Here is a 17528-nt window from a genome sequence, read left to right on the forward strand (position 1 = left end):
TAGGTTGCCAATTCGTGACACCATTTGCACTCCGGCTGAATGTCCGGGTAGATTTTGCTCAACACGTATGGGTTGAAGAAACATCTGGTCTGCAATCGGCGCCAGACGCATTCCTGCGCCTTCACCAATTGCTTGTCCGGGGGTGGGTAAATCCTCCGGTTAAGTCTGAAATGAGTAGTAATGTCATGAAAGGATACCAGCCCATCTCTCGTGGACCTTCCCGGGACGTCCGGCTCACCTACTCGGCTGACGAAACCTCGAGCATTCATGTGAGCCGTCTCGTTCCCAGGGTTCCCAGAGTGTGCAGGTACCCAGACAATTTCCGCCTCCGTAATCCCTCGCTCCGTGGCCCGATTCAACAACCGCGCCGCTGTGACAGATATTCTGCCCCTCGCCAAATTTCGGATGGCTGTTTTTGAATCGCTGAAGATCAGGTCAACATTACTACTAGTCATAGCTAGTGCTATCGCCGCTTCCTCTGCAGTTTCTGGGGAGCGGGTTTTGACTGATCCAGAGGCGATCAAGTGGCCCCGCCCGTCCACCACCGCAATTGCAAATGCATCCTTGTTCTTATACTCGGCGACATCTACATAGACTGCCCCGTTGTACTTCCCGTACTTAGCATGTAAAGCTTTGGCTCTTGCCTTCCTGCGGTCCTCGTGATGTATTTTTGTTCATTCCAAACCATCGAGCTGGCATGGAGGAGTGGTTAGCGTGCTCATCTCGCACTCCGGAGACCCTGGTTCGATTCCCCAACTCGGCCAATTTTCTACTCGGTGTTATTTATGTGGTCTGACTAGAAATTAGGCTTATTGTTTAACCGATGTCATTCGAATGTCATCGATGCACTGCGCGCCAATGGTGCTAACGGCGGCTTCGAAGGACAGAAGTGGCGCACCTCTTAGTGGCACCATCTGTCGTAGACAGAGCAAACTGCTTGGCGCCGCTGCCGCGCGGCGCGCCGACGGCGCTGCCATCTGGTGGAGCGCGGCTGAAGCAACGCTGCTCAAGGTCATCCGTCTCTACCGGCCCGAGCTACGTGACGAGGCGAAACCTACAGTAGTAATGCTAACGCAATAAAAATTGCGGCGATAGCCTAGTGGTCTCCCGAGCGGCCCTTAAAGGAGATCTGTTCGCGCAGCCGTGGGTTCGACTCCCAGTCATAGATATTGATTCAATTTCTTTTTCTACTTTTCATGGTTTCACATCTAACTCAGGTGGAGGTCAAGTTTATACGGTCCGCGATTGAAGCCCAAGGTCCCTTAGTGAAGCTTTCACTTGCCGCCGCGGTGGCGCAGTGGTTATGGTGCTCGGCTGCTGACCCGAAATACGCGGGTTCGATCCCGGCCGCGGCGGTTGAATTTCTATGGAGGAGAAATTCTAGAGGCCCGTGTACTGTGCGGTGTCAGTGCACGTTAAAGAACCCCAGGTGGTCGAAATTTCCGGAGCCCTTCGCTACGGCGTCTCTCATAGCCTGAGTCGCTTTGGGACGTTAAACCCCATAAACCAAACCACATCAAATATTGTTTTTTGGTGAAAGGAAATGGCGCAGTAATTGTCTCGCATCTCGGTGAACACCCGAACCGCGCCTTAAGGGAAAGGAGGAAGGTTGGAGTGAAAGAAGAAAGAAAGGCGCCGTAGTGGGAGGCTCCGGAATAATTTCTACCGCCTAGGGCTCATTGGCGTACGCTGACTTCGCACAGCCACGGGAGCCTTTGCGTTTCACCTACTAACTGCGATTTATTGAAGACTGAGGTTTAGTTGCTGTTACGCAGATGACGCTAGCTTCTGGGCCTTGTTTTGTTGTGACGGCGACGGAGGGATGCCGCGACAAGAACAGAGCGACGTTATCATTGTGCGCATAGGTAACAGAAACGAAAAGGTTTTTAATTTGGAGACCGAAGGAGAATCCTGTGGAAGGGATGTGGACGTGAAATATGTACGACTGGTGTTGACATATAAGTGTATTTGGCGAAACTGAGGAGTTACAGCATGTGTTGCTGATATTTAATTCGCCCTTATGATGATGGTGATAGTCATATCTTAAGTACAATATAAGGATGCTTTAGAAAGATGGGATGCGCACATGAGACAATGACAAGAAAGAAGACGGGACGGGCGCCCGTTCCGTCTTCTTTCTTGTCATTGTCTCATGTGCGCATCCCATCTTTCTAAAGCAATATGAACCAACTTGCCCAACAACGCATCCTGCTGAATATAATGATCATACGCAACAAAACTCTGAAAGTGACGACTTTTCGGACGTTTCTAAATTGTGCCATGCATTAGTAGTGTATCGTTATCTGCACATGATGAGTATGTTCGGGCTTCTACTTCTTATTGATAATTGTGATATGATTGGTTTGGCGCGCAGAACGACTGAAAGGAATTCTGTGCAGACTCCTCGTTTTTGAAAGGAAATAAAAAGCGTATTAATTGATTGATTGATTGATTGATTGATTGATTGTTTGATTGATTGATTGATTAGTTCATTCATTCATTTAAACCTGACCGTGCCTCTTTCGAACAAGAGGTTCAACAAGGTTTGTGATTTGCACTCTAACGCGCACGTTCGCCCTATAGGCGCCATTTTCGTCTGTTTTCCTTTGTCTTTAGATTTCCGTATCTTTAGGCTTGATGCTGCAGTTGTCAATTAGCCAGAGGGAGGCACTAAACGATGACTGTTTCAAGCAAGACATACAAATGAGATAACTCATTGCGAGGATAGGATTTTTTTGTATTTTTTTGGTTAGTAGAGTGGTCGAAATTGGCTTTTCCAAGTGATCCGGATCCTGCTTCGCAGGATGCATTGCTGACTCGTCTCTGCCGTCACTGAATCTTTTATTTATAGCGTTTAACTCGTTTGTGTACTCTCGAGCTACGTTGAGCGTAATGTCCTCAGTCATTTCACCGTTGCAAGGTTATACCAGTGAAGTTCGATAAGCCAGTAATGTTCGGTAACGGTATAATTTGTTTTCTATACCAATAAACTGATTCTCAATTGAACTGAAAACCAATGCCACGCTTTTCCTCAGTTTCAACGCATGAAGATGTGATTGTGGTTAGCGTTAAGTCTGATGACTACGCTAGGTTTGACGACTTAACCATCCTTTTAATAGGTCGTACATCATACGCGAGATATGGGCACGGTCTATTTTGTTTTGTCACCTTGCATCCTGGCCTTATAATTCTTTGTTTTTGTTTTTTTTTTCTTTTTAAAACGGGGCCATCGGAAGAGGTGGAGTTCGCTGGCCGCACAATCCAAAACGTGGCGCTGACTGCCACGTTAAAATTTCATAACTCCTCAATTACCCCATAGGTGGGGCAAGCCGCGTCTATCGGAAAAAGAAGTGGCGAGGGCGATGACGAAAAAAAAAAAGAAATATGAGTCATTGCCAGAAGCAGTTTCAGGCAAAGTTCGAAAAGCGAGCCAACCGGGAGAACAGCTTTCCTCTCTACGTGGAACGGGCTGCCGCTGCTGCCTACTGGGAACGTATATATATATATATATATATATATGGCTGCTTCTATGGCGAGGTCGTGCGCCGAAAGATCCTCCGCTCGAGGCTTTCGTCTCTCGAATCCCCCTCTCCTCCTCCTTTTACTTATTTCTTTTCTCTCTCTGCTAGTTTTATTTTCTTCGAGTCTCCACGACTGTTTCATCCTTCCTCGTCTTGTCTTGTTCTGTTTTGTTTTCTTTTTCTCCGCATGGGAGGGGTTGCTTGGCTCCTTGATAAATGATCAAGCCAAGGCAAGCCTGCCGTCGGGCCTGGTCGTAGCGTGCGCCCAGTTGGGGGGGGGGGGGGGGGGGGGTGAAAACGCGCGCCGGTTCTCCACGAAGCAAAGAAGCCAAAGCCGGGCGAAATGGCGCCGCCGCGGCAGACGAAAACAAAAGAGGCTTAAGGCTGCCTCATCTGTCAGAGCGATGGCCGCCTCCAGCCGTGCGTCCATTGGTCGTTTTTGGCGCGTTCATGGCCTGATGGATGACGTCTGCGCGGCAACGATCGGCCAATAGGAAAACGGTGGAGGAGGCGTCGTCGTCTCGTCGGCTGAGCCCTTGTGTGTGTGCGCGCCTGTACGCAGGTGAAGACCCTCTCGCGGGAAGGGGGGGGGGGGGGGGTTATAGCCTCGTCTGCTACACTTATGACGTCACGATCGGACCCCGCGATGTTATCGATGAGCGTACATACGTTGCGTTCCTGCATTCGTGTCGGCTCCCTTGCCGAAAACAGAAGGCCTTCCCTCCTTTTAGCAGCGGGCCCAATTTGTTTGGTCGGGCCGAACGTATACAGCGCGGCGTGTTGTGTACCACTATACACGCACTCTGGTCTGGCGATTCCGGACCCTTCTCGCGTTGATTGATACCTCGGCTGACCCCGGCTTGACTTCTCAGAAAACACGGGCGATTCATTTGGAAAATTGCTGGCGTCGGCGAAAGAACCCCTCGCGCTTTCACCCTCGGCCGTGAAACATGCACTTGTTCTTCCCTGGCGTCGTAGATACATTACACGGCACCTTGTTCACCAGTTCAGGCCAGAAAGACAGAAGTTGCTCTTTTGTGTGGATATCGGCGAAGTTAGGCTTTTAATACTTCCAACTGCGCTGGGAGGTTCGAGTGACTTGAGGGCTTATTAATGTCGTCCAATTGAATTTTCAAAACTCTCTTTAAACCGAAAAAAAAGGGAGAGGGGGGGGGGTTGTTATCCTCGACATGCGCACCAAAGCTGACTGTTGAGTAGCAGTTAGTGAAAGGAGAACAAAGTAGTCAAGGTCGTTGTGAGATAGTGTAGCTTTGGAAGTGGCGCATTTTTGAGTTTTGAAGCATCGCTCCGACCTCACACGCCTCTGCAGACTGGGAGGGCCCACATTGTAGCCAAACATCTACTTTCTTCAGCTTCTTTTCTTCAAAGTATCTTCAAAAGTATCAAGCAAAGTATCTTTGCTTCCGTTTTAGAAACGTCCACCACCTGTTTAAAAGCTCTGAGAGAAATACCTGAAATATCTGGTAAATTAAGATTCGCCGCTGAAATGAAACTAAGCTGGAGTTAGCGCCGAAGCATTGATGCTCGCGAAAAAGCTCTAATGAGGCTAAGAGCTGTCGCATAAAGCGATGAGGGAAAAGAAGATGGGCACAAAGACAGAAAGAATATAGCATGGATTGGATGTCAGCGCGCAGGTCGAAGATTATTAGTTGCATGCAGTTGAAAAGAAGAAGTAGTTGTGAGATCTCCACGCGAGCATTTCATTGAAGATGTCATACGTCTGAGGGAAGTGTATTAGGCACTGCCTGATCAGCCAACTTGGTTAAATGTGTTGGATGACTTGGTTGAACTGAAAAAATTTTAACCTGCTTTGTCAGTGCAAGTGTTGCTGACAAGTTTTACTTCTTTATACCCTTTGTGAAAATGCAATAAATAAAAAAAATACAGTTGAAAAGAAGAAAACAACAAAGGCAGAGTATGCAACGCTCAGAATGAACGACCGATGGTCTGTTTGGGTTTGGGTGAAGACGTAAACCACAACGGCCGGGTGCCCATTGGACGGACGATCTCAGAACTATAACTAAAATGCGTCGTCGCGGCTGCCGCTAACTATAGTTGAAGGTCAGCGAGCGGGACAGGCTTCCGTCCACCGACCGAACTGCACTGATGATGATGAAGTATAGCGTTTCTGCTTGGACGCCTCGGTGTCCCTGCGAAAATATTTCGGCAGTGTTATGCGAGCATTGCCACTAAGTTTCTTAAGTGTATGCGCACCTCAATGTTTGCGTGCGGCTAGATACTGTTCCCGATGTAGCTAAATTTGAGACATTCAAAATAGATCTCAAACACTGCAAGGGCTCCCGACACAAAATGCGACACCACGCTGCGTGAAAATCATGATACGTCCTGACATCCCAACATGAGGGTCGCGTGCTTTTGTTTTCTGTCCTGACGTCAGAGGTAATCCTATTCAGAATGGTTCGCCAAGGTTGCCAGCGAGTCAGTGACGCATCAGAGCCCTGCAGAGTCACGTGACCAACAGGGCTTTGTACTTGCCTGAAACGACCTGTGAACTGAAAGAAAGCCTGTGGGGTGCACTCCAATAACGAAACCGAAAGCTCAAGATCGTAAGCACGCGTGACGTAATAAATTGGTGGCGCATTAAAGCTAACTGAATTGTATATATTTGTATATATGTGTATATATGTATGTATGTATATTGTATATTGTATATATATGTATGTATTGTATATAAGGCAGGGAAAATGAAACAAGCCTACACTTATAAAGGCTCCGTACAGGGTTATGAAGTTCAAAGTTAACTTGCCAGTGTAATTCCCGCATGCCACCATAGGTGGCAGCGCAAAACAATAATCCAAAGCGACGGAGTCCGTCATTCGCCGAATGTGCAAGCCGCCGCTGGCTTGCATGAACCGTTAAAGCTGAGGCTTCTTTAGGCTTTCATTAGGCTTCTCTAAAAATTTAACAGCGTTATTGCGGCTATGATGAATTACTGGAATTATGGTAAACCAAGCGAGCTAATTTCACCTCCTAAGCCCGACATTATGGAGGCTGATCAATCACGCTCCTCTTCCCGCCTTGTACCCCCTTTCCGGACCGCGACCATGCTTTTATATTTCTACGAACAATTACGGATGACCGCCGCTGGGTTATAAAAAGCAAAAAGTGAAAGTGTAATGTTAACGCAGAATTGGCACTGCTCTTGAGAGTGATTGCTCTCGGCGTCGGTACACACTGGCGCGACGACCCTCCCCCCCCCCCCCCCCCCCCCCCCGCTTGCTGCAGAAACAGCTCTATATCCTTTTCGCTGACAAACGTTCAGTCTCTATGCTTGCATGTGTGCATGAAGGGGTTGGAGTTCCCTGATCGAGTGTCGTATGCAAAACTCGAGCTACCAGATAATTCATTAGTATTTGATCCTATATAAAGTAATCCTTTACCACAGGCAGCCATTTTAGTTTAGCGCGCGTTGTTGTCGGGCTAATTGGTTCATTCGTTCTGACGCTATGACAATTTGCACAAAAAAATTCCTACACACAGAAAGGCAGGACGAGGGATGTCTTGTCTCTCTGTGCATTGTTTTTTTTTTCTTGTGCGAATCTTCGAAGCCGTTTTTTTAGTTTGTCGGGCAAAAGCGACGTCAAGTCTAATCGAGAAATACTTCTGGTGCACATATTTGGATGAAGTAGGCGTAACAGCCACATACATGCTCGAGAGGAGTGCCTTGTCACGTGTCCTCTTCGTTTTGATTTGTACTGCGCAAACTTTAGCCTATGAGGTATTGATGATGATGATGATGAATTTTTATGGAGCAGTAACTGCTATTGGCCAAAGAGTGCAATGGCACAATGTGTTTTTTTTTGTACTCAAGGTGGGGTCCAAGACCCATTTCCCAAGCATTTCACCAGAAAGAAGCCGAGCACCAGACCAGGGGAAAGCTTGCACCCACTGTATCACCGGTGGGTACCCGCCGGCACTGGGGACCGAACCCCGCACCTCCCGAATGAGAGGTGAGTGCTCAAACCTCTATACGCCTTTGCTGTGGTATCCTGTCCGATCATACTGAAACCAAGTCGTATGCCGGGTGTTCCAAATTATTCGATAAAGGTTTTTCTTTTAACGTCGTGAAAAATATTTCGCAGCGGATAGCTCTGTTCAGTCGGTTTCCGTCAACATGCACAAAACCACCCCGTCTAAACCCTCGTCTTGAAGGGTGTCACTGAAAACGAGCGCACTTTTAAATTATCCGAATCGGCACTGTGGTTCGAAATATGGAAAATGAAAAACAAGGTATTGAAAGCTCGTTCGGTTGGCTTTTCCACGTTGCACATTGATGAAATGGCGTCGATCGAATTTCTATTGCAGGAAGTGCGTGCGCCACTGTTTTAAGACGTAGAAAATCTTCACCTTGTTCCCGTGACACCACGTACAGAGTTGCATTTTGATTAATGTGCAAAGTGTTAATTAGAGCCGCCCTAAAGAATGCTTGAAGGCATCTTTCTAACGTTCGATACCCTGATACCATTTCCTTATGCGAAAATTGGAAAAGAACGCTCAGTTTCTATGTTCATGCCTTCCAGTTTCGCTGAGTAACGCTTTTTCTTGAAATCAAAAATTTAAAATTGTGGTAGCTATTCTGAGTTCATTCATCGTCTTTCAATTGTACTGTATCACGTAAATAACTTCCGGCTGGCCTTAAAATCTCCCTTCATAGACAAGGACTAAGGTGTGGTTATGGGCTTTTAAAAGAAAGCTTTGTATTCAATAATTTCAAACACCCGCATATACCCGTCGCCTTTATGGTCCTTAGACCGTCTGCTTCATTGCATCGCATTGGTTGCAATATACACTCGCCGCGAAGACAAAAATGTTAATCCCCTCAACTCACCCTTCTCTCCAGTGGTTGGGTTGTCCACCCCTTCTGTCAAGCTATGCATCCGGAATGTTCACGAGGTATCAACTCCTGTGTGACATGCGGGTAAGCATATCTTCGTCGGACTCAGCGTACGTTATGCAAATGCACATATTTTATGTAAAGAAATCTAAAGAAACGCATCCCGTTTGCAGCCTGAGGGTTATTAGAAGTTAGTGTCCTCGCTGTGCTCCTATGTACAGTAATCTTTTAAGGCGGAAGCCTTTAATGCCTCATCGTTGTAAGCAGCAGTTGTCGACAGAAATGTCACGCTTTTCAGTTGGTCGAAACGGTCGTGACATCACAGTGCGCGAATTTCAAGCGGGACCAATTGTACTTTGGCTAGTAACCAATGCAACCACTTAAAGGGATCGTATAGTGATGCTCCAAGTAAGTGTAAACAAATAAAATCGAGTAGAAAATTGGCCGAGCTCGGGAATCGAACCCCGGTCTCCGGAGTGTGAGACGAGCACGCTACCACTCCGCCTTGTCAGCTCGATGGTTTGGAATGAACAAAGGCGCGTCTAGTGAATACGATGTCATCATTCACTCCCATCTTCCTCCCTTCCCGTTACGGCGGCGTTTAGGTGTCCACCGAGATATGAGAGACAGATACATTTCCTTTCCTCATAAACCAATTTACCGACGAGCAAGGCGCAGAACCGAACGGGCGATGGCGTTCTATGCATGGACTTCGTGGCAGCGTTGCAAGACGCTGCCGCGTTCCGCTCTTGGAGGCGAAGCTTAACATCTTAACCACACATCAGTGACACAAGCAGACACATCGCGCTTAAGGCTTTCGCCTCATCGCAGTTTAGGTCAACAAAGTGCCCCCCTGAATTTTCAAGAACTGCGTAACGACAGGAGCCGCCTGAGCAGCGTTTGATTTTTCAAAATCGGATTTCTGCTCCCAACGTTCAAACAGATCCCGAATTTCTCGCGTTCGCCATGAATTTATTTGAAATTTTTATTTAAACATGCATTATTCCTTGCGTGCATTTGTTACACATCATAAGGCATATCTTGATGCTCCTGCAGCCACAGAGGTCGATAGCAGAAACGGGGAGAAAAGTCAGAGAGGAGGAACTGCGTGCCTATACTGTCGCAAAATATTTCGTGTACATTTATTGGAACACGCAGGCTTGAAAAATGTATTTTGATTAACGTGAGAATTAAGCCGAACTTTGGCTCGGATCAGACCAGGATTTAGTTCGACGGCTTTAAAACACTGTCATGCCTATTGCGGATCTTCATAAATATGCAAGGATTGCCGCGTGCAAGACTGCGGGCACCAGTTGCACTCACTTATTCATATAACGGCAAACTTAGAATCCTGTCTAGCATAGCTCGATCGGAGAAGTACGCTTACTTAGGGATGGAGGTCATTGTTTTCTGCATGGGCAGCTCGCGGTACTTTACTGCGGCAGCAAGTTGATTACAAAAGGGAAGAGGGGGATGGGGAAAGGGGCGGTTGTGTTCCAATTCTTGAAACTTACAGGTTACCAAAAAAAAAAAAACAGCAGCGGCGTTTGGAGAGTGAGATGCGCGCCTAAAGCCAGTGTGTATACCGCACAGGGCACAGAGGTTGATAGCCGCGAAACCATGACTTCACCCGGCAGTTTAACAGTGAGTGGTTATGAACCCTCAACGCTTGCGCACTTATATGGGCTTCAGCTTTCCGTGGCTTGTGATGCACCTGGTTTCCTTACCGGCACCGGAGATAAGTAGCGATAGTGAAACCGCACTAGAGTCCTTGTATCAATCAGATCTCATAGCATAAATTGGGAGGAGGTAGTGCGAGGGTTCGTCTTCGGCGACAAGTGTGATACACCCAATAGGAGCGGCTGATGTTGTGCACGGCTGATTGGAGATCAATGCAAATAGGCAGATGATGATGATGATCACTACTGTGATGATGATGGTGTTGGAAATAACGAATCGCGCAGCAGTCATTATAAGGTGACACACGCAGAAACGCTTGGATTTTTCCTTCCAGCTGTGATTCCATGTAGCCTGATGTCTGTTTATATATATATATATATATATATATATATATATAGGAGCACATTTGTCACTCGAACTGCGTAGGGGCTCAGCTACGCTTTCCTTGCTACTCAAGCGGAAACGATTAAGCTTGCTTTCCACCCTACGCGACGTCTTTCAGTGCGCACCTTACGCTACAAAGTGGCAGTGTTGACCATGAGATACACTTCCACACCCTTTGCATACATCTGCACCTCAGCGGCACAGTGCAGGACGTACTCGAGTTAATGGTTCCGTAGCGGAAATCCAGTGGAAGAAATCGACTTGGGTGGGGCATGTGTATTACGTAGGAGATATGGCCGATGGTCTCTTAGACTAATGGAGAGAATACCGGGGGACTGCGAATCACGTGTGGAAAGGAGATAAGGAAGTTCGCTGGGATAGATTTAGCAGGGCTGGGGCAGGGCAGGGCATGAAGAACTGGAGATGACTGAGAGAAGCCTTTGTCAGTATACAGAGTTCTTAGATACTATCTAGCAGGTCACGGTCCATCCATAGACGTAAGTGGCCTCCTGTTGGTGACGATAACGGTTTTAATAAAAGCTGTAGAGACAGGATTAGTGCCGTCATATAGAAAAAAAGGTTTAGATATGCACGCCTGAACACAGAGCACGCTTGTGCTATTGTCCTTCTTGTACATCGTTCCACTCTGCACATTTATATACAGTCGAACTTCGTTATAACGAAGCGGGTCATAACTAAATACTCGATATAACGAAGGAATGATGATTCCCCTCGGTAGCTCAGTCAACACGAAGATAACGAAGCTGCGGCTATAACGGAGTAATCGCCAGGCCTCTTAAACTTCTTTATGTCGAGATTTCACGAAATGTAGTTTAAGCTGCTATAGCTCAGCTTGGAAAACTTTGAGGCTATGACCCTGAGCTGTGCGCCAAACACGAGACTGTATCTCGTGATGCGTGTTAGTTACAGATCCGAGTTAAAGGTCCACCGGCTCCGCAGCCCAGCGAGCGAGTGCTGCACCTCTGCCGCCTCTGGGCAGATAGATCCAGGAGCGGCGGCACCCAACTGTGCATAACGTGCGCGGAGTCGCAGTGCGCGTCTTCGGGGGACATCATCCAACGCAGGACCACGAACGCGGGACCACGGGGCAGAGCTGGGCACGTGATATATTGCCCGGCAGCTCCCGGTGCCGCTCGCCAGGGATCCAAGGCTCTAATTACGCATGCGTCCGGCGCGCAGGGCAGGCTCGCTCTTAATAAGGGTCCGGCCGCAAGTGATGCGGCGATAATTGTGCTGGACCTGCTCGCCGGCTTCTTTCCAAGCGGTGTTGCAGTGACTACTGCAGCAAAGGACACTGCGCCGCCCTTTTTTTTTTCCAGGAGTGGAAAAGAGAGAGGGTTTTTAAGGCAACGGGGAGAGGGGGGAGTGCCGCCACTACCCGGGCGTCCTCTTGGCGCCAGAGCTGGAAGCCCAGGCAGAGGAGGGTGGCTGCGTGCCTTGGGTATACTCTGCGCACACGTCGCACAGTCCTCCTGCTACATAAATCGAGCGGCCTGCGCCAGCGCCGCTTCACAGGGGGATACGTATGTGCGTGGCGTTATTATTATACACGCGCGCCTAACCGGTGACACTGGAGGCGAGCGGCTTCCTTGATACCGTATTAATGCGGATTTAAGCCCCTGTGTTTTGTTTGTCCGATGTGTATATACATATATAGATGTGAACGTGGACTGCGCTCAGGCTTAAATTATCTCAGCGCCTTAGTACATAGTCATTGGAAACTACCTCGTTCATTTCCTGGGCTACGATAGTGTCGTCCAGGAGGGACAACTGTTCCGGAAGTTTGTACCGGGGAATGATGATGATGGTGTGGTGATGGTGATGGCGATGTACTGTTGACGATATACCATCTGTGGTCACGTGGTTCAAGTGTGCTGGCGAACTTATTCGGAAAAAGAAGAGGAGAGGAGGTAGGGGCAGGAGGAAGGCGGTAGCGCAATATTTACCATCTATTCGTATCTTCGGGCGGCGGAGAGTCTTGGAGTTTACGTTTTTAAATCCCACTCGTCGAACTGTAGAAAACGGCAAAAGAAAGACTCCGAGCCCGTTTAGATCCAGCCCATGCCTGGAAAAAACGCGCGATATGTTTAGAATTTAAAGTGTTTGACTTTAGCCCCCATACTCATCAGGTATTTCTGATTGCTTCCGAGTTGAGTTTAGAAGGCATATCTGATTGATATTTGCCACCTAGTTTCTCACTGAGAGAATATGCTTAACTCGTGATGCACTCATGTGAAGTTCATGATGCACATGTGCATGCTTTACAATGCGCAGAAACTAAATCGAATCAAACTTAAATGTCTTATTGTTATTTTTTGTCTGCTATTTCTGCACTATCGCACACAGACGCTGAGTTAATCATCTCTCCAACGTACTGTAAAGATCCATGGAAGAAATATTGTTCAACTTCCGCCTTAACGAGGAAGCAAAAGCCCAGGATCAGGCCCGCAAATAAAAAAGCGAGCAGCTTCCATCAGCACTCCGAAAGGAGGAAATAACAACAAGGTCTAGAATTAAGGCTCTGTAGTACAGTGGGGTGAAATGCAACATCGAGAGACTCACCTGATTCGATGCCATTCTGTACCCAGGAGCTGTAAAGAGCTTCTTAACAAGTGGCAGGAGTTCTTAATAACTAAAGTTTCCTCAAATAATTCTGGAGTCATCTATAGAATCTATGGCAGGTACAAACCAAGAGATTGAACCACAAAGTGTAGTTGGTTGATGTTCATTATTAATGCACGAGCAATGAATAAAAAAAATGTCATGTAAAGGGGTTCAAGTACATGTTTAGAATAGACTTTTTTCTAGTGTGGAACGTTTCTTTGCCCTGATAAATTATTATTGCGACAATATTTGTCAATGTTTCATAAAGACTGCCTAAACTGTTCAGCGAAATGACGTTAAATGGACACTACCGTTTATTACAGTCAGAAGAAGGAGATGTTGCCCTTAATGCACCATGACTTGTACTGAAAAATAAGTGTTTTTCGGACGAGAAAAATTAAATTCACAACTCATCAACAGTTTGTGACGGCAGCCTGATGGAAAAACAAAGGTGTTGCACTTTTTTTTTAAATATCTGATCACTTACCATGAGTATGTCATAATCATATGAGAAACTCGTTATCAATTTTTGTTAGGAATATCGACCTTCGAAATGCCAAAACTGTTGTCCTCACAAAAGCAAGGGTACGACTGTGCGTTAGGTTGATAAGGTTTACATATCCTAGTGAGCAGTTGTCGGAGTTAAAGTATGCAATCGGCATTGCAGCCGGTACTGCAGATATAGGCTACGCCCCTGCATAATTAAATGATATGTCTAGAATGGAAACAAGCTATTTATGAATAGGCTAAAAATGAGTCGCTACTCCTTAGATGACAGTGTTTATTAATAGAATAACGACCTTCTTTTCGTAGATGTCAAAAGGAAGAAAAAAAACACTATTTTCACATTTTCTCTTTCGATGTCTTCTTTTTCCGACTGTGCACAAATAGTTTACAATAAAGAGCCTTCGGCGGGTTGAAATCAGCTGTAGATAAATATAGAAAGTACTTCGAACAGAATGACCTCTGCGAAGTTAGCTCTTGTGAACTGGGCCAGGACACGTCCCAAGCGGCACATCTCAAATAAACCCGCACAAGGTGCATCATTTTCTTTTTAACACCATAAGTAGAAGACTGCAGAGTGCTGCAGAAGACTGCACCAGAAGACAGCTGTTCCTCTACGGGCAGTAGGGGTGTGCGAATATTCAAAATTTTCGAATATAATTCGAATAGTATATTTTTAGTATTCGTATTCGATTCGAAATCTAAGTATTCGTGTTGTTTCGAATATTCGATCTGACGCGAATATTCGTACCCAGCCGAATATTCTATTGCGAGCACCGCCGTTCATTTCGGTCCGCAAGTCCTATCAAAAGAGGCATAACAATATAGCGGCGCCTAGAGCAATGCGTAACGTTGGGTCATGCAGTAGCTAACTACGCTGGTGAGCTTCTTTGTGGCTATGCCTGCGGAGCTGGTATAGTCAGAGCTCTGCACGAAATACCTCGCAATACGTGCCAGTTCAGTGCCAAGTGAGAGGGCATTTTTGTGACTGGAGAAGTCGCTTCAGCTAGAAGGGAACTAACTACTTCTGCCTGACCGTGTGGAGCAGCTGGTTTTCCTTGACGACAACCTTTTATGTTCATCCCAGCAACGCGCTTTTGTACTTATGGCAAGCTAGCCTTAAAGGTGCACTGAAGAGGAATCTGAACTTGTCTTTTTGCCGCGGGGACTCGATCTACGCGTTCCTAGCATTCTTAGAAACTGCGACTTATTGCCCTGTATGGCCGATTTTCCAAATTAAATCGAATTAACGGCCGGCTCCCGCCCTTTTTTTTGAATTCTGCCTCGTACGGTGGGCGGAGTCGACCAACGCGTGGAGTGCCTTTCACCCAGTCCCGTGGCGGCTTGCCGCTCTGCCATCGGCGGAGTAATACGTAGTAGTCCGTAGTAGCAAATAGTCCGCGCGTATTTTCATTTCTGCGGGCTTATTTTGCGACTATATTATCTGCGAATGAAACTACTTATTCATGGAAACCTAAAAAACAAAATAAAGCGAAAGCAAAGCCTCCACGGAGCTGGCTGAAAGGAACTTCACGCGTTGGTCGACTCCGCCCATCGTACGAGGCAGAATTTAAAAAAAAAGGGGCGGGAGCCGGACGTTAATTCGATTTAATTAGGGAAATCGGCCATACAGGGCAATAAGTTGCAGTTTCTAAGAATGCTAGGAACGTGTAGATCGAGTTCCCGCGGCAAAAAGACAAGTTCAGAATCCTCTTCAGTGCACCTTTAATGCTGTGTACGAGCCATCTTCTCGGATATTTCCACTCTTCTATGAATAATGTTCGAGACTTTGATACTTTTTGTGCAGCAACACACATCTTTTGTGTTCATCACTGATAGTTGAACTGTGATGTTCTTGGGTGCTCAAATAATGTTTTGTAGTGGTTGAATTCATCTGTCCTTGATTATTCGATATTCGATTCGATATTCGGAACCAAGTATTCGTATTCGATTCGTATTCGAAAAATTTGATATTCGCACACCCCTAACGGGCAGACTTTAAAGCTGCAGCCGGAACTCGAGTGCGGGGCGTCGACCAGATCGTTACACTTTTCCGCACATACTGTAGCCGACGGTTAAATGGTCACGACGGGTCATTCGCTGGTAACCTTTGTACTGCCGCTTTATGGCCCTTGACTTACTCGCGGGTCGTTGAGTGCCATAAAATAAATTACAGTAAAAGAGGACTGAAAATAAATGAACAAAGGCGAGTAAACGACCTTTCAAGCAGCGAATTGGAAGCACTGCGACCTAACCCATGCAAAACCTTGTCGCTTGTTAGTTCAGTTAAAGGACCGTACACTACGGATATAACCCTACAGAACCGGGAGTAATCGCTGAAGACGGCCTTCCCATGAGCGCGGTATCAGCAGCAGATGCATTCCGGGTGCGCTGACGCGTTCATTAGCACCGATGCGCACGTCTGCGCCCTTTGACTAGCCGCACTCGCGTTGCTTGTTTTATCGGGCTTTCTCCGACAGGTAAATTAAGCGTTAACCTTCCTTGTCTTCGCTTTAGATCACCCTACACTTGGAGGACACAGTTTCGTCAAAAACACACGTACACATGCTCAGAGAGGCATGCACATACGTCCGCAGAGCGATACAACACATGTGAAGGAATGAAATAGTCGCTTTGAGCCGCTATAAGTGGCTGCACTCCAAAGCACACGGTGCGAAAAACCAGCACGCATTTGGCGGAGCTTACATGTGCCTTTGGCTTTTTAAGGCGAAAGCCTGTAATGCCTCATTGTTGTCGGCAGAAGGTTGTCAGTAGAGGTGTCACGCTTTTCGGTTGGTCGAAATGGTTATGATGTCAGAGTGCACGGATTTGCAGTAATGAGGTCACCCACGGATGCCTGACGCCCTCTTTTGGAGCAGACGACAACTAATAAAATAGTTGTCGTCCGCTCCGACAGGGGGCGTAAGGCGTCCGTGGGTGATGACATTACATACCTCATTACTGCGAGCAGAGCCATGGATACAATCGAACTCATCGAAGCAGAGAGAGAGTCGTTCTAAAGAAGCAGTCAAAGTCGGGAGTCAAAGTGTGTAGTTGTAATTTGTAGTCAAAGTGTGTAGCAAACTAAAGCACTAATATAGCACAATCTCGAAGCCAGTGCCAAACAGTGCGCCATTAAAGACTTCGCCCTGCAGCAGTTTAGATAGCCAAAGTTCCCCCTGAAGTTTTACCCAATTGTCTTTTCTATTTTTACTTCTCGCTTTTCGTTTTTTATTTTCATGCGTCAGAGGAAGATACGCCAGATGTAACTCTCCATACGGTGTCCGTGCTTTCTTAGGTGGTCTCGAGTCACTTTATATCATGTCGGAGCGTTGTGGATATACATGCGTGCTTGCTCCAGGACGTCTTTCGCACGATTGCGCTATATGCATTATCACCTCGGTACGAATGCAGTCTTTAGTGTTTGAAACCTATAAAGCTATTGAGAGATTGTATGACACGGTAGGAAAGTACTCCTTTTGTTATTATGCAGCTACCTTTGCCCCGAATGAACAATATAACATTGAAGGTTTGGTTTGGTTCATGGGGTTTAGCATCCCAAAGCGACTCAGGCTATGAGGGACGCCGTAATGAAGGGCTCTCTCTGGAAATTCGACCACCTGGGGTTCTTAAAGTGCACTGACGTCTCACAGTACACGGGCCTCTAGAATTTCGCCTTCATCGAAATTCAGCCGCCGCGGCAGGGATCGAACCCGCGTCTTTCGGGCCAGCAGCCGAGCGCCATAATCGTTGAGCCACCGCGGCGGCTATAACATTGAAGGCTGAAAGGGAATTATCAGGGACAGTGTCATCAGCGTTGCATGGCGTAAACGTATGGCACATTATGCACTTTTTCTTACGAAAGAGGGGTATGCAGTTGCTCATTTAGTACATTGATATTGCTTATTTTGTACATTTCTTTTTTAAACCCGCTTTAC

The 17528-nt window shown here is 46.9% G+C and overlaps 1 protein-coding gene across 2 annotated transcripts in view; it reads left to right on the forward strand.

Annotated features, from left to right (window-relative positions):
• The window catches only part of LOC149330922 (uncharacterized), a 280634-nt gene that overhangs the window by 44531 nt on the left and 218575 nt on the right, over positions 1-17528 (forward strand). For both annotated transcript variants that reach the window (XM_089561631.1, XM_089561633.1), the window contains exons 3-4: positions 7375-7513; positions 8404-8481. The gene's annotated coding sequence lies outside the window, so the exon portion shown is untranslated. The remainder of the gene's footprint in view (positions 1-7374; positions 7514-8403; positions 8482-17528) is intronic.

Source organism: Amblyomma mixtum, chromosome 9 (assembly GCF_055824585.1).
Source record: "Amblyomma mixtum isolate Tamu chromosome 9, ASM5582458v1, whole genome shotgun sequence".
NCBI lineage: Eukaryota > Metazoa > Arthropoda > Arachnida > Ixodida > Ixodidae > Amblyomma > Amblyomma mixtum.